Source organism: Alligator sinensis, unplaced genomic scaffold, assembly GCF_000455745.1.
Source record: "Alligator sinensis unplaced genomic scaffold, ASM45574v1 scaffold542_1, whole genome shotgun sequence".
NCBI lineage: Eukaryota > Metazoa > Chordata > Crocodylia > Alligatoridae > Alligator > Alligator sinensis.
Window position 1 is genome coordinate 629,809 of NW_005841963.1, and position 17,980 is coordinate 647,788.

The 17,980-nt window shown below is 46.8% G+C and overlaps 1 long non-coding RNA gene across 1 annotated transcript in view; it reads left to right on the forward strand.

Moving 5' to 3' along the window:
* The window catches only part of LOC102372960, a 65,218-nt gene that overhangs the window by 8,274 nt on the left and 38,964 nt on the right, over nt 1–17,980 (forward strand). The window contains exon 2 of the long non-coding RNA XR_323454.1: nt 4,398–4,467. This is a non-coding gene — a long non-coding RNA (uncharacterized LOC102372960). The remainder of the gene's footprint in view (nt 1–4,397; nt 4,468–17,980) is intronic.

A 17,980-nucleotide genomic window follows, 5' to 3' on the forward strand; every position in this document is an offset into this window, starting at 1 on the left:
CCGATCCCCACTGCTGCAGCTGGGGAGTGTGGGGCTTTTTCTTTTTTTTTTTTTTTTAAAGTACCAGGAGGCTGGGGCCGGATGGGGGATGAGGCTGGGCAGGCCAGCCATAGGGGCTTTTCCCGTGGCTCCCCTCCCCCAGAGAGAGGCAGGCACAGCCAGAGGAGCTGCAGAAAAACCTAGTAGTACTTTGCCAACACTGTATTCTTATATAATTGTAGTGGCAAACACTTTTAGCATAAACAACGGTAAAAAGAAATACACTTACTGGAGTTTAGCAGCAAACAATACAGGCAAGCTTCAGCTACCAGGCTGCCATATTTTTCCTCATAGACAAATCCTTTTGCTTCACCTACTTAGTGATATTACAAATAGAAATTCCTTCGGTTACAAAAAGCATAAGCGAGGACCATCAGAAAAATGTATATTTGGGCAAAACATGCATTGTACTACTCCAGAAATCTAGTTCCTCTCCCGTTTAGGGCAATTAAGAGATTCATTGATTTCAAAACAAGTTGGATCAGTCCCCAGCAATACAAATCAGCTGTAAACTATGGTTCTCTTAGAAAAGCAAGGATGAAGTGAAATACATTTGACACAGTTCCCTTGCATTCCCTTAAAAAGAACAATGCATTTTATTTCTCTCTAAATAAACCTTGGTTGCAAATTACTGATTCTGAGAGACAACAAGAGAACTAATTACAGATCTTTATGGCCTCAGCATAGCAGGAAACAAACAACTTCTTTGAAGCAAGGATTAAAATGACTTAATTAAATGTAATCATCCAAACTTTGCTTTAGACCACTCCTTGAGACATTCACAACACGAAAAGGGCTTTGAATTTCAGAAAAAAACTACTTTATATAAGCCGTCACTAGGTTTTGGCTGACACCCAGCTTAACTGCAAAATAGCAATAACATGTCACATTCATATCCCTGAGAGATCAGATTTTACCTAGCTATTTTCACTTTTTTGATGCATTCTTTTTCCTTCTTCCTCTCACTCTTTTTGGGAGTGCTCTCTTTGATGTCTGTTCTTTGAAGCAGAAACAAAGTGAAGAGACTTATTTTCTTTTCTTGCATGCATCTCAAGAACTCCTGGGAAAACATAAGTTCTCTTAGTAGCAATGTGGGCTTCCTTTTAGACTTGCTGTTCTTTGATGCAGAGTAGGTTTCTGAATCAGTCTGCTGTGGAGGCAGCTGTCCGATGCCATAGTTTGTTGAATAATTTCCAGTCTTTTGGTGATGCCTTTAAACCGCTCAGCAATGGCAAAGCTCGGGATCATACAAGAATACTAAAAGCAGAGAAACCCTGCTTTTAAATTGTTCCCTCCTCTTTCTTTCCTTTATAAGTTTATTCCTTTTTTTGTGCATATTTTAAAAATCTCTGATTGTTGTATCTCTTGGGCAGGTTCTTTATATTGTTTGTTTGTGCAGTTTCTAGAACCAGAGATATAACAATATGTCTAGGTGCCCAGGGTAGCTGCTAAATATAGGGGCAGCAGTGACTTCTGATTATTGCCATCATGGTTGGTGTGATTTTGTAGCTGTGGTGGCAGCCCTTTTTTCTACCCCTCTGCCCTGAAGTTGGCACCTGGGGTGAAAGCCCCTGTCACCTCACCCTAGTTGTGCCACTACCTGGAACAGAGGATGCTAATTTCTACTTAGGGTGATACAGAGATCCTGTTTTTTTTCTGTTTAAAATCCACACATTCTCTGATTAAAAAACCTGTAAATCCACATTTTTCCACAGTTAAAATGAAATACCACTATAGATAAAGGTATCAGTTGAACACAATGTTTATGGATATATTTACAATTGTAAAGCAATATGGAAGCCTACCATTGCCTCAATTACTATAATAAAGTAAATTCTAAATACCTATAAATTTTGGCATTTGTTGTTGTTTTTTTCATGGAAAATCAGAGCTCTACCTGTCCCCTTTTTTCACCAGGAAGCAGGTCCAGTTGCGGCTGTCTCCCTCCACTGCTTTGTGGCGCTGAGCAGCCCTGACATGTTGGTGCCTTGCCCATGCCATTGCCCTTCACTCATAAGCCACAGCCCCCCAGACCCACTGGTACCCCTCACTCTTGACCCATGCCCCCTGGCCCTGCTGGTGCCCCTCACTCCTCACCCACAGCCCCCTGGTCCTGCCAGTGCCCCTCACTCCCCACTCATAGCCCCCTGGGCCTTGCTGGTGCTCCTCACTCCTACTCACAAGCTCCCAGACCTTCCGGTTCCCTTCACTCCCCACCCTATGGTCTCTGCCCCACCAATCCTGCTGGAGAGGGTCCCCAGCTGCCAGGGCTATAGGGCTAGGGACCCAGGTCTGCAGCTTCCTTCCCTCCCAGCAGCACCCATGGGAGGTGGCAACTGCTGGAGCAGTGGAACAGTGGAGTGGAGTGCAGAGCCCAGCTCCTCCTCCCCTACAGGCAGCACAGTTGGAGCAGAGCTCACAGGGTGGGGGCAGATGCAGGCTGCCTGCTGTGGCCTCGGGGCTCCCTTCCCTACTGCCCTCCTCCCAGGGCCTCCACAGCCCAGAGGGTAGTACCCAGCATGGTAGGGTACAGCAGGGCAGGGAGGCTTGGTGCTGCTGCTGGGAGCCCCATGCTGCCATGGCAAAGTGCCACCTAGCAGTAGCAATTGTGGCACAGAGTTGTGTCCCCTGCTGTTGCTGGGCAGATGGGGGTTTCATCATGGTGGTGCAGGGCTCCTGGCAGTAACACTGAGCATCCCCATCCCTGTCTGCTCTACTGTGCTGGGTCCCACCTGTTGGGCCACAGAGGCCTCATGGGGGAGGGCAGCAGGGTGGGAAGCCCCACACCTACAGTGAGCAGCCTGCATCTATCCTTGTCCCCCATGCAAATTTTAGGGGCATGTGCTCCCCATGTTCCCCTTGGGAGTGCCCACAGCAGTGGGGAGCTGCACCCCCTACTACCACCTGGATGAGCCATCTGCAGCTCCATCCCACTTCTCATCTGGGCTCTGTTGCCATGCATTCTGGCCCTGGGCCCCAAGCTCCACACACCACCCTGGCTGAGCAACAGCCCCAGCCCTGTCCAACTCCCTCACTCCCTCACTACTGGGGCCTCAATCCCCACCAACTTACTTGCAGGAACTGCGGGAGCTGCTCTCATGCTGTCTGGCTGTCATGTGCATGTGTACTTGTGCTCATTGCCCTCCTTCCATTCTCCCCAGCCCCTTGAAGGCTGAAACTCTGGCAGCCTCCTGTATTTCCTGACATTTCCTGTATTTTTCTCCTTACAGTGAGAAAATCCAAAATTTACTTAATTTTTCCATGGTGAAGAGAAACCCCAGATCCCTGGTGATAAAGGCATGATTGCAACAAATTAGCAACAATTTTTCGTGTCAGACAGATTTGTTTCCTTCTAAGCACTCATTAATAAGTGCATTCCCTTCTGATAAGTTCTGCTTAACTGCCATAGCATTCCTGTTGCTCAAGGTGTTTTATACGGTAAGTTTTGCTTTCTGTATCTTCCTAAGGTAGATATAGCTCACATCCAGTAATGTCTCATGGTCTTTAGCATATTTATTCTAATAATGCCTTTGTGCAAGACAGAGAAGGGTAAAATGATTTTCCTCATTTTACAGATGGGGAACCGAGGCAATAGAGAGCAATGAATAGTTCCACAATAGGCCTTAGGTACCTAAATGCCAACTAACTTCCATCTTGAGTACCAGATCTTAGATTTATCACCCTCAAAACTCCTTCCAGCTAACCATGGAGAAACCTAAAGTTCTTGGCCACTTATGTTTTCAGCATCAAAGTTCCCTTTATTCTTCAAGCATTGCTTTTGGACACGTCCATGGTCATCTTAGTCCTGATAATGCTATCTCAGTCCTAAGCTTATCAGAGAAAACATTCCTCCACATAAGTCACCTGCGGTTCTCAATTTATTAGGTATGCTTGTAGTAATCATAACAGGCTGCACACCAAACATGGCTAGAAGTGTGTCATGCTCCACCCTTCCATTATCATATAGCTTAGTTGTACAACACTCACCCAGAGTGTGAGAAATCTGATTTTCAGATCCTTTGCTTATAGGTATTTCTAGATACTTGGCCCTACTAGGTCTATGTGTCTGCCTGCCCAGTACCTTCTCTGACCTGCTTGAGTGTCTTGTGATCACTTGCCTGTTATCCACGGTGGTGAGTTCTGACTCTCTTCTGCCACGTCTTGATGTTCCTTTGAAGGAAATAATCAGGAGGTGTTTGCTTTCACCACAGTTGACCAATGGCAAATACACTGTACTTTATTCTGGGGCTCCAACCTCCCCTACACCCCATCCTAGTGCCACCCAGATGTTATGTACTATCATGTACACTTCTAGGTCTTCCCAGGTGATTTTCTTTAATTCTTCTTTTATCTTCTAGGTTCGTGACTTTTGTTACTGCCTACCTTGACAGAGCAGGACAGCATGAACTACCGGGCTTTCAGCCACAGGTAAGTCTTGCATGAGTTTGGGTAACTCAGTGTCCTCTCTCCCTCACAGAGGGTTTGCACACCCCTTGTGGGGAAAATCACTTGTCCAAAAAAAAAAAAAAAATGCAAACAAAAACCCTCCCTTCTCAGGACCTTGTCCCTTGTCCAGCAGGGTTAATTGACCAACTCAGTCTTTATACCTGTTTATTCTTCAGGAAGGGTCTCTGGCTCTCAGAACCAGTCCCTCTTTTTGCCAACTTGGGCTGCATAAAACAGCAGAAAGAAAGAAAGAAACCCCCCCCCCACAATTTAAAGCGTTGACTTACTCAAAGGGGCTTGGCCACTTGTCTCTAGTTGGCTCATCTCTGGAAGAGTTCCCTGCCCTCTCTTGCCACGTTCTCACAGCCAGGTCTCCCTGTTAAACAGAGCTCTTGGAGCTCTATAGCCACCTCCCAGTCAGCTCTTCAGGGATGGGAGAGCCCCACTAGCCAGCCCTGGTTCTGGGATGCTGCTCCTCACTCCCCAGCTCCTCTTCTGGCTTGTTTGTATTTTTTTTTTCCCTCCGGGTCCTCTTTAGCTGAATGGAGCAGCTACTGCAAAACCATGGCTCCTGGGCACTCTCTGCTCACTTTTTTCTGATATCTCACTGCCATTTATGAGTTCCCTGGTAGTTTCCTTCTTAGTATTAGATCACAAAATTGTGCACTGTCATGTATACACTTTCCAGACTTGTTGATCAGGGAGATATGAAAGATTTACCTGCTTTTGAAACACAGTAGCATCTAAACCAACTGCACTAATTGATACCCACTCTGCATAGTTATGAGATCAGTTTTTTACTCAGATAACTGCCATATCAGCATGCTCCTGTGATGATACAACCTGTTGCATCTTTAACCCTGTTTAATTTGGGGTTAAATTTACAGTGGTTTAGCTCATTCATACCACTACAGGAGTATGCAGAGGTAACAGTTATGGAATAATAACTGATTAATTCTCCTGAGTAACAGCTCCCTTCCTCTCTAGAAACACACAAACATTTGGCAATATCATAGCCCGTGCTTTAATCTCAAAGGATTTGTTAACACATGGAGGAATTTAGAAAGGTGTTTTTTTAAGCTGTTACATATAACAAGAGATTTCCTAATCAAAAAGGAACATGAGCTCTTCATGGAGCTTTAAGGAAGGAATCTATACTGCAAAAACAATGTGCAGTTGACTGGAGTGCAGTTGTTCACTGTACCTCACCCATTCATCCTTATCATGCAATTTAACTTCAGAATTCATGCCTAGGCTTCTATAACATCTGCATAAGTCTTGTTATGTGAATGTAATGTGAATGTGACCTGTATGGGGCGGGGGAGCTTGCAGAGCTGTGCTGACTGTAATTTGAACTACAACTGCCAGAAGCCCTGAGGGGGTCGGTGGGGAACAAAGGAAAAAGGAAGAGGAAACAGAAGTCAGCTGGAAGAGAAAGAGGGAGAGGCATGCAGGGGAATGTGCGGCCACCCAGGCACCAGGAGTTCACAATGGGGCTGGAGATCTTGCTTGATTTCTTGTATAAAAGTGGGAACTTCACCTTGTTTCTCTTTGTACTTGGTGCATTGCTCTCAAAGGCATTGGCCTCTGAATCATGACCAGCATTATTGGCACGTAGCTCATTTTGGTGTTCATATATTAGTACCACCCCGCATGCTTCTCTATTTAAAAACCTATTCTGTTTAGGTTGGCTTAGGCAAAGCACATTTGGATTCAGTAAATTACTGTACTACATTGTGGCTTGAGGCCATCACTGCATGCATTTAGGATTTGGTCTCATTCCAGATGCACCTTAAACTGATTTCTAAAAGAAGGCTGTGCTTCTGCAAAATTCCTCTTATTTCTAATTTCTCTATTTCCTACCACTGAATAAAGTGTCCCTCTTGATGATTTGTCCATTACTTCTTGCGTATTTCTGACAATGAATGTTGCCCCTTGCAGAGCTCATACATGCCTTGAGAATGGTTCTGTCAGATATCTGTGCTGAATCACCCCAACAAGTTTTGTGGATAGTTTGACTCATACAATTGTATCCTGGGACAGAAAAAATACGATTTTTCTTTAAAGAATCTGGACATAAAGGCGTGCTGTAAAACTAATGATTTAAAGCCAATCAGGGAGACAGAGAGGAAGGGAAGACAACTGATTGAATGACTATATTAGGAAAAAAGTGGTTTGGACATATTTGGTTGGTAATACATTTAGAAATGTTTTAAAATTCAGAAGCATAAATAGGTTGGCTAATCTCTATAATGCATCTTTGAGTTTCTATTAAGCAGCAAAACAGCTTTTCAGGTATGTGGCAGTGAATGTGAATTTTCAGCATTGGGTCTTGCAGATTCTGTTTTCATATGTCTATCATCTGACTCCTGAAATGTAGATGACTCGCTGAATGCACTGAGTGAATAGAAATACTTATTTCAGTTTCCTGTACATCAAATGAACTATTCCTGTAAATGGTGGCCAACTTACAAGAGGGTGCAGAATTTTCAAATGTAGCAGTAAACTAACCAAGTTGGGACTGTATATTCTATACTAGCAGGAATTCTCATCATTACATGAAAAGGCATGTAATTTATAATGTCACATTATTATTGATATTTATGCTTATTACTCGGTGGCTGTGTCTACATCCATGGTTTCCAAACTCTGACAGATTATGCACGACCAGTTTAAAAAGATACAACCTTAAGTACTACCTGCACATTTTTCAGTTGAACCTTAAGTACCACCAGCAAATTTTTGTCATATACATTAATTATAATACATCTATTAAGACATACCACTGACAGGTTGTATGCATACCACTGGTGGTATCCGTGCCACAGATTGTGAACCACTGGTTTACATGACACGTTTACTGCATAGTAGCTTGTTACTACTGTGTAGTAGCTCATTAGTATTGTACAGTAGTGTTGCAGGCCACGGACCATGATGTAACACTACTGTACAGTAACAAGCTACTGCACAGTCAGCATCACCAGGAAGCCATGAGGGAATGCACAGTATGAGCAGTAATACTGGTTGATACGCAGTAATACTGGTTAATGCTCAGTCATTTAGTACTTGGGTATGTAGGTACAAAATGGCTGTGCAATAACAACTGTGCATTCAATGTCTCATGTAGATGCAGCCAGTGAGTTTGGCAAGAGTGAGATTGTACTTTGCTTTATCAAAGGCCAAATTATAATAACGTTGCAGTAATAATATTGTTACAAAGCAAGTTACCATAACTGACCTAGGTTAGCAGTGCTTTAAGTTGAACTGCTATATATCTTATTTTGTACTTATTGGCTAGAACCACTTAGAAAATGAACTGGTTAAGTTCTCTGGTGCAATAAAATTAATAAAGGAGAACCAGGATTCTTCACAGGGGTGTGTTCCTTAGCCCCCGTGAAGGTAAGGATTGGCCAGCTAACCTGGGGATATATATGGGCACTTGTACATGTGATGAAAATTGCCCATTTCTGTGGTTTAATTGTGTCACTCTGTACATGTATGGGGGTGGGTTTTTTGCGATTTAAATGAGTTTATTACATTGCAAACTAAACCACATTCGCATGTAGTTTAGTTTGCAATGCATCTATTTGTAACATTGTAGCCTTTTGACAGCTCCTCCCCCCCATCCCCACCATGGGAGAGGCAGGCTGAAGGCAGAAGTGGTGAGGGGCCAAATCCTTTTCTTTTATGTGGATTGTGCTTGCATCTCCCGCAGCCAGGAGGTGAGCTGCTGGGGCCGGGGGGGGGGGGGGGGGGGGCTGAGTGGCCCCTGAGCTGTGGGGAGCTCTGCAGTGGTGGCACCCCCTGGGGCCACCCAAGCTAGTGGCTAGTGGGCAGGTGCTGCCCCAGCTTGAGCTTGGAGAACAGTTGGATTAGGTTGGGTGCTGCCTTCAAGCTGGGGCAGCACCTGCCCACTAGCCACCCATCTGGGTGGCCCTGGGGGGCACAACCACCGTGGAGGGAAGGAGTGGGCCCCCACAGCTCAAAGCCCACTGGTAGCTCATCCCCCAGCCATAGGAGAGGTGGTGGCTCTGGAGCCATCTGGGTGGGATGCTAGTAGGCTGGGGGTTGCCCCAGCTTGGAGGCAGCACCCCGCTAGATCCAACTCTGTTCCAAGTCTGTCTGCTGCAAGTTCTCTGAGCACTGCTTTCCAGGTGGACTTGGGGAAGAGTTGGATTCAATGGGGCTCTGCCTCTGAACTGGGGCAGCCCCTGGCCTGCTAGCACCCCACCTGGCTGGCTCTGGGGGGTGCTGCTGCCACAGACGGAAGGACTGGGGGCCCCCAATAGGTCAGGCTCAGCTTGGCCCACCACCAGCTTGTGCAGGCAGGCCCAACTGGGGAAAAGAAAAAGCAGCGAGAATCCCAATCCTTTTTTTCTTTCTTTTTCTTTTCAGAGCCTGCCCACCTCTTCTGCAGCCAGGGTGATGGTGGTGTGGGGGGAGGTGAGCTGCCAGTGGGCCCCGGTCCTTCCCTCTGTGGTGGCAGCTGGGTGGCCCTGGGGTGGGCTGCCACCACGGAGTGAAGGACCAGGGCCCCCCGCAGCTCATGTAAGCAGGCTCTGCTGGGGAAAAAAAAACAAACCACGAGCGGCCTGAAAAAAAAAGGAACATGCCCCTTGCCATAACAGTGGTGGAAGCCCATAAATTGAAATGGTGGGTTTTTAATAATCACAATTAAAACCCACCATTTCCATTTAGGGGACTAAACCCTCATCACATGTACAAGCACCCTATAGCTACAAGAAACAGCTGTGTGGGATGATACAGGTTATCCATGTTTCCTCCCATTTTATGGCATTTATTTCAAAGGGTGATGCTTCTACAACGGAATTGGGCAAAATTCAGCCTTCAGGCCAGATTTGGCCTGCCAACTGATGGTATTCAGTCTGTGGATGAGTGGCTGCCAAATAATGAGATCTAGTCTGCAGGTGGCCAGTGGTTCCAGTTGCCACATGGTGCTGAGCAGGTGGGACTGTTTCTGCCATGCTAGGTGGGCAGGTGGGACTGCTTCTGCCCAGCACTGGTGCGGGGGCATCAGCTGTGGACTCAGGCGGACATTCTGATCCCTACTCAGAACCTGTTGGGTGCATTCACAGCTGATGCCACTGTATACTTGCACTATACCTGGCAGATAGTGTAAGCTGTGGATGGGGCCAGCAGGTTCCAGGTCAGGGATCAGGAATTGGGGCATGCTACAGCTCTGTCTGGGTGGGAAGGGACTGGGGATGTGTTACAGCTCTGGAGAGAGAGGCAAGATCAGGGCGTGCTACAATTCTGGAGAAGGGAGAGAGTGTGGGGGTGGGGGATCAGAGCATGCTATAGCTCTGAGTGGGCAGAGAAAGAGGGAGGAAGAGGGAGAGACAGAGGGAGGGAGATGTGGCCCTTGAGAGAACATCAGCACTCATTCATTGACCCTTCAGCCAAACTAATTGCCCATCCCTGCTCTACAGCTAGCTGGATGGGACCCCAATTGTACTTCTGGTGAGCACAAGTGCTGCTTAAGGTAGAGAACCACGTAGATGTGAAAAATCCAGGTTCTACTGTACTGGTATTCTGATGCCAGGCAATGACTGATTTGATTGAAGCAGATAATTGATAGTTAGATGAGTGAAAGCTACCCACAGAAGAAGCATAATGTAGCTTATGTCAGTGGTGCCTGACTTTTTCAGCCTGCCCAGGTGAATGGTTCCAGGTCCATCAGTGGGCCAAATCCAGTTTCTAGGCCTGATCTGGCACATGGTGCTGGCTTATCCCAGGCCTGATCCAGCTGCACAGGAACAATCCATTTGGGGTCTAATTCTACATAGTTGAATCGGGCCTAGCCTGTCATGCTGGGTCATGGGAGGCCAGGTTTGATGGTTACTCAGGGTCAGAAGAAGTAACCAAGATCCAAGGGGAGCATGCAGAGTCTGAATGTAGGGGAGCAAGGAAGCCAGAAGACCCAAATGGAGAACCAAGTCAGAGAACTAGAGGGTTGGGCAGAGTATGGGGTCAGAAAGCCAGCCAGATGAAGTATCTGGGAGATCAAACCAGAGTTAGGTTACAAAGCCAAAGTGTCAGGCCAAACTCAGGGTCTGTGGGCAAGCTGGGCCAGGTAGCCAGACAATCCATCAGAGAGCTGGTAAAGACACAATCCACCTGATGAGGCAATATGACTACAAGATTGAGCCTTTGCCTAGACACATCCTCTTCTGAGTCAGGGGTTTCTTTGGGAACAGGTAAAGCATCAGCTGACCCTGGCTGACCACTTTGATTGCAGGGAGTGGGAGGGTGACTAGGCCAAGATACTGAGTTCCGACCATATGTGTCAAGGGTGGCAGAGTCTGGCCCATAGATGGATTGGGCCTGTGGTGAACTCCATTTCCCAGATACTCCTTCCTGTGTTGCTGTGGCTGGTTTCCATGGAGACCCCAGCAGCAGCAGGGCCATGACAGCACGGGGCTAAGGTTTCCATGAAGACTGGCCCCAGCAGCACTGGAAGGGTACATGGCTTGTCAGGCAGCTGCTCTGGGGCCAGGATCTTGCAGCAGTGACATTGCGGTTTGGAGCCAGGGCAGAACTGCAATCTGCTGTCTGCACACCGCAGGTAGGGCCATGCAGGCAGTGGATCATGACTCTGCCCCAGCTCTGGCCCACACTGTCACCTCCACAAGATCCCGGAGCAGCTTCCCACCGAGTCATGCACTCTGCCAGTGCTGCTGGAGCTGGTCTCCATGGAAACCCTGACCCTACGCTGTCACAGCCCCACCACTGCTGAGGTCTCCACAGAAACCAGCCACAGCAACACAGACAGGGGCTGCTGGAAAATGGAGTCCAGCATCTAGCTGATCCAGATCTTCTAGCCAGATCTAACTAGCCAGATCTTCTGTTTTGCCCACTTTGATCTACCTCCACCCCAATGCTCAGCTGGAGAGATGGCAGACTGGGATAAGCAGCTGCACCAAGAAGGCTGAGGCCCCAGGTTCAAAGGTATGTCTTGATATGGCCAGGCTGTTTCTACAAGGCTGCATTGGGTTTTATCCAGCCATATGGGAACAGGACCTGATCCCTCTGCATAACCATGCCTCAACTAGGGCTGATCCAGCTGTATGGGGTTTGGAAATTTGTCAACAGCAGGGTGGTGACAGTATTATTTCCTACCGCTACATTTATGGACTGGTAGGAGACCTACAGGCTGGTTCTGGCCTGTGGGCCAGGGGCTGAGCAATTCTGACTTATCTGAGCAATAGAAGTAATAAGTCAACAATGTAAGATTTTTTTGGCCGAAATGCTGACTGAAAGTAAAGAGCAATTTTTTCATAGTAAATGGAAAACTTGGGAAGCATATCAAAACATCTGAAGAGATTAATGACACAACTTGGGAATCATTTCTCTGTGCAAGCAGAATGTGTTAACTCAAAAAGAGAGCTTTTCCTAATTTTGTAAGAATAAGATCCTATGGGATGATATAGGAGATTAGACAAGATTGATGATGCTGACTACAAGCCCTTGCACTGTGCAGGAGGATTTGCTTGTACATATTTTCAAAAATCTCTGCAAAGTTCATTTGTATGATAGGCCATTGGAGAAGTCCAGAAAATTCAGCTACATTCTTAATGAAGATAGCTGTAGATAGTTATTTTCATAGTTTCATAGCTTCACAGTTGGTAGGGTCGGAAGGGACCTAAGCAGATCATCAAGTTCAAACCCCTGCCATGCCAGAAAAGAGTACTGGGGTCAAATGACCCTGGCCAGGTGTTTAACCAGCCTCCTTTTAAAGACCCCTAGAGTAGGAGCCAGCACCACTTCTCTTGGAAGTTGGTTCCAGATCCTAGCCGCGCTGACAGTGAAGTAGCGCCTCCTGATATTTAACCTGAATCTACTCTCTGCTAGCTTGTGACCATTATCTCTTGTCACTCCTGGGAGTGCTTGGGGGAACAGGGACTCCCGCAGTGCCTGCTGGTCCCCCCTGACTAGTTTGTAAATGGCCACTAGATCCCCCTCAGCCTTCTCTTGTGGAGGCTGAACAGGTTTAGGTTCCTTAGCCTCTTCTCATAGGGTCCTCCCTGCTGACCCCTGATCATGCAGGTGGCCCTCCTCTGGACCCTCTCCATGCTGTCCACATCCCTCCTGAAGTGCAGCACCCAGAACTGGACACAGTACTCCAACTGTGGCCTGACCAGTGTCGCATAGAGGGGGAGGATCACCTCGTTTGACCTGCTTGAGATGCATCTGTGGATGCATGACAAGGTATGGTTGGCCTTCCTGACCACATCCCCACACTGTCGGCCCATGTTCATATTGGCCTCAATAATGACTCCAAGATCCTTTTCTGCCTCTGCACTGATGAGAAGGGTGTTCTCCAGCGTATAGGTCTGCTGCTGGTTCTTTCTCCCCAGGTGCAGTACCCTGCACTTGTCAGTGTTGAAACCCATCTGTTCTTGTCTGCCCACCCCTGTAACCTGTCTAGGTCCAATTGCAGCCTATTCCTCCCTTCTAGCATGCCCACTTCTCCCCACATCTTAGTGTCATCTGCAAATTTGAACAGGGTGCATTTTACCCCTTTGTCCAAGTTGCTGATGAAAATGTTGAACAGTGCGGGCCCGAGGACCGAGCCTTGGGGAACCCCACTGCCCACATCCCTCCAGGTCAAATAAGACCCATCCACTACCACTCTCTGGGTGTGGCCCTCCAGCCAGCTAGCGACCCAACTGACTGTGTAGGCATCGACACCACAGTCTCCTAGTTTTTTAATGAGAATGGGGTGAGAGACAGTGTCGAAGGCCTTCCTAAAGTCCAGAAAGACTACGTCCACTGCGACACTTGCATCCAAGGATTTTGTGACCTGGTCATAGAAGGCCACCAGGTTGGTCTGACAGGACCTGCCTCTAATGAACCCATGTTGGTTGCCCCTAAGCATAACCTCCCCTGCTGGCCCCTCGCGGGCATACGCCAGGATAATTTTCTGAGAAAGTCTTACCTCAGTCCTGGGGAAGCTAACGGGCATATAGTTTCCTGGGTCCTCCTTCTTCCCTTTTTTGAAAATGGGAACCACATTGGCCCTTTTCCAGTCCTCCATCACATTGCTAGAGCACCATGAGTGCTTGTAAAGCCATGCCAGAGGTCCCGCAATAACCTCTGCTAGTTCCCTCAGAATTCTGGGGTGGAGATTGTCAGGACTTGCTGATTTAAATATGTCCAGTCCCTCCAGAAGTTCCCTGACTAGGTCCTCGCTGACCCTAGGCCTGGGTGTGCCTCCCACGGGGCCTACGGGGGTCCCAGTGGGGGGGATGACTAGGTCACTACTCAGAAAAATGGAGGCAAAGAAATTGTTAAATAGGTTAGCTTTTCCTCTAGTGATCACTGAAATCTGAGGTTATCCTTACCTAAGGACATGAACACTTTAACTCTGTCAGAAGCATAGGAAAAAAATATCTGACTCATGAGAAATGGGCTTCCACCTAGTGCACAGATGTGAGTAATTACTTATACATGGTAGCTTGAATATGTGAGTCGGGGAGCACTCTCAATCAATAAGAAGAAAAAAGAGCAAATGGAACAAATTCTACAAATATGCAAAGGGAATTTCTCTAGGAAGGGACTGGTTTACATGAAACTACCATTGGATAAGATGCATTAACAGTTCTTGGCACAGGATCCTGACTCTCTTTTTAAAGCTGTGTCCTATAGACAGCAGACTAGAGCAGGGACAGGCAAAGTATGGCCCATCAGGCAATTTCATTTGGCCCATGAGTGCCCACCAATTAATTTTACCCTACACAGCCTGCACACCTCACTCCCACCCTTGTGAATAGAAGGACCTGGCCCAGCCAGCATGCAGAGCTTTTGCATAGGGCTGCTGCTGCTGCCACTGCTACAGCTGCTGTGGGACTAACTCAACTTCCCTGGCCTCCAGTGGCTCTTCCTCCTGTCCCTGCTGCAGCTCTCTCTCCATGAAGCAGGTAGGGAAGAGGCGGGGGGGAGGGGAGCTGCAACCATGAATGGCACATGCCCCCGGTGGCTGTGGAGGCATGGCTGTGCTGGCAGTGGTGGTAAGCGGGGGAGCTCCTGCAGACATCACTGGCACTGTCGGTGGTGGGGGGGGTGGCGGCGAGCGCCAACCAGGGGTGTAGGTGCATGGGGTTAGTGGGGTGTTAGGGAGGGTGGCGGGTGAGGACCCCCCCCCCATGCCTCCTCCCATGGTGCATAGCCCCTGCCACCAGCAATAGCAGTAGCAGCAGCAGGCCATCGGTGTGCTCATGGCCCGCGCAGCTGCTCCCGCTTGGTGGCGCACAGCTCTAACCTTTCTGGGAGCTGCATGGGGCAGCAAGGAGTGCAGCCAGGCTGGCCTGCCTCTATCATGCGGAGCTCCCCATGACACTTGTGCAGCTCTTGGCACTTACGCGACACTGGGGGGAAGCCCTACACAATGGAGCCAGCTGCCTTCCCCACTCCCTGCTGCCATGTGCAGCTGCTGGGACTCTGTTGGGAGCAGGGAATGGTGCTTCCCTCCACTTCCAGTGGAGTCCTGATATCTATAGGTGATGGCAGGTAGCAGGGAAGGCATCTGGCTTCATCATGTGGGACTTCCTTCTGGTGGTGTATGAGTGCTGGGAGCTGCAAGTGTGCCACAGGGAGCCCCATGTGATATAGGTGGGCCATTCTGGCTCCATTCTTTGCTGCCATGTGTCCTGGGTGCAGGGTGTGGGGCATGGAGGCAGAGAAACAGGAGCTGTGAAATAAGAAGCTGCAGCAAAAAGTAAAATTGCTCTAAAATAGGTTAGCTTGATTAGTGGAATGACCATTAATACTAATTGTTACTTCACAGATGATTGTTAACAACCGTGAAGTAAAGAACAATGGGTCTCTCTTCGGAAGGCCCTACAGCAGAGGTAGGCAATATTTTAGGAGTGGCAAGCTGAAATTGGTCAAATTGGTCTGAGGTGGGCCTATGCTTCTGACCCAGCCACTACTGCTGCTTCTTCCTATTGCCCAGCCATTGTGTGGGTGAATCTTTTCACTGTAGAAGCCAAATCATGGCAGAACCCCCCCTCCATTGATTGCTGCTGATACCTAGTCTTTTGTGGGATGGATAAAATTGCTCTGTGGGCTGGATCTGGCCCACAGACCACAGGTTGCCAACTCCAGCCCTTTAGAGAATTAGGTCCTATGGAATTTAGTTCATTCAGACAAAAAAAAAATAAAAAAGGATACATAGCCCTGGTCCCTCTCCTTGCTTCCTTCCTTCCTCCCTTATTTGTTTAATCATTCAATGTATATGCCACCCTTCCCATCAAAGGGTCAATTTTGGGTTGATTAGTCCCTAAGCTAATATATAATAAGTTATGTTTTGCCTCTGGCCATCTTCTTGCAGCTATATCTGTAAACTCTTGCCTAGGACTGGGTGTCTTTTATGGTGCTTCCTGCCTGGAATACTTTAGGTGCCCCCAGCTATATTTAATATGAATAAGGCTAGTAACAAATATTAAATTTGTCCCTGGACAAGTTGTACATGTGTTTGTCCCAGAACGGAAATATCCCAGGAATGACATGTACACAAAATGCCTATCTAATCAGGGTTTAGTTAGAGACTGAATGCACTGCCATTTTTCTGCCCTTGATTTAATGAGGCAATCCCAGGATAATCATTCAAACACACTTTGCAATGTCCCAGAATAAAATTCCTATCCCATGAATCTTTTTTGGATTTATTTCGGGACAATGGACGTGGACATATGAACAATAGCGCTTTATCCTGAAATAAATGCAATGTCCATTTGCAGCCTCAGTGACAGGCCTGGCACCATATTTGCTATCCATCTATCCATGTATTCACCCTTGGATTAGAATGTGGAAATCGGGATGTAGGCAAACTACGACGTTCTGTGGCATTTCAAGGATGAATGTATATTTTGTAAAATGTTTCAGTTTAGAAGATGTCGTATTCTAACTGCAGCTTTTCCACCACAGCCGCCAGCATGTGATACTTAGGGGTTATATACTAGATAGCTGAAGTGTGGGAGATTTGGTGACAGATTTCTGTGGAGTCAGAGTGACTTCTGCTGTCATCATGATATCCTGGGAATACTGCCAGGTGCGGCTAGTGTCCCACTGGTCTCTCCAGCAAGTTGAGGTGAGTCTTGTGATTGCTGAAGTTGAGTCGTGGGTAGCTAGGTATAAGATGGGGCAAGTGTGTAGAGCATCATTTTGGGTGCAAACAATAAGAAAAATTGGACTGTTCATTCCTGTCTCTTTTACCAGTAACTTACCCACAGATCTGTCAGTACTTCAGGTGACTACTATTTATTGAAGCATCAAAACATTTGTCTGTATAGTATGCACAAGTAAGGGAAAAAAGACTTTTTCATAACTTTAGAGCCGTCTGGAAGGAGGAGGTCATTAAGACTGGTATGAAGGCCTTGGTCTTTTGAGCAGATGGCTGTAGTTTCCTGAAGTTTCGTAGATATGCGAGTTGGGATCAATAGGTTTTTTTCACAGGAAAAAAATATTACGTCCCTATGTCCTAGGGTTTTGTTTTGTTTTTTTTGGAAGAGGGGAAGGGGAAAGAAGCGGAAGTGTATGTGAAGCGTTACAGAGCTCTTCTTCTCTGAGCGTGGCTACCAGGGGGAACTAGACCTCAGATTTAGTTAGCATCCACAAGAAAAAGTTTTCTTGGTCACAGAAATAAAAAGTAGGGTCCCATCACATGGCACCTCTTGCAAAAAGACCACTGGCAAGATCAATCCTCAGCTCTCTGTGTGTCACAAGGAATAAATTAGAAGTAGCAAAACAAGATTCAGCAAAAGCAGATTCACCCTTACTTTTAGCCTGAGTGACTGGCTAAAGCTTCTATTTATTTTACTTTTTTGCTATAGCCTCTGATACTGTAGCATATAATAATTCCAAGCAGATTTTAGCAGCATGAGCTGACATTCTAGAAAATTAGCAAGGTCATTGTTGAGATAGAAGTGGAATTAGGAAAGGATTTAAAGGCTCAAATAATTTTATAAGGGGGATAACAAGTGACTGCATGGACATTCAATCTTGTTGTTTTCTGCATTGCATCAGTTTTCCCCATCTGCTTAAGTGAAACTTAATTCTTTTCAATTCTATTTTAATTTTTCTAAGACCTGAATAATAAAAACTGTCATGCAGTTGTATCACAAGCAAACCTCTAAGGAGTTTATCCTCATATTCTATTCCTGCAGGAGCTTTTTTTTTCAATTTATGTGTAATAACTTGTAAGCAAGTGCAAATCCCTGTCCCATTTTAGGCATGCTTTACCCATAGCTGAAGCTGGGCTCCAGTTGCACAATGGGACTATTCCAATATTAAGCTTCAAGCATTTTTTTCCACACTAAGTTTTTGATGTGATAGTAGATTTGTCATCTTCTTACAGAGAGCCTGCCATATTAATAATTGGTAAAACTGTGCTACAACCTTTGTTTTACTGTAGCAGAAAATGACTCGTGTCATCCTTTGTTTGTATGGCATCTCTCAGACTGAGTTGCCTACT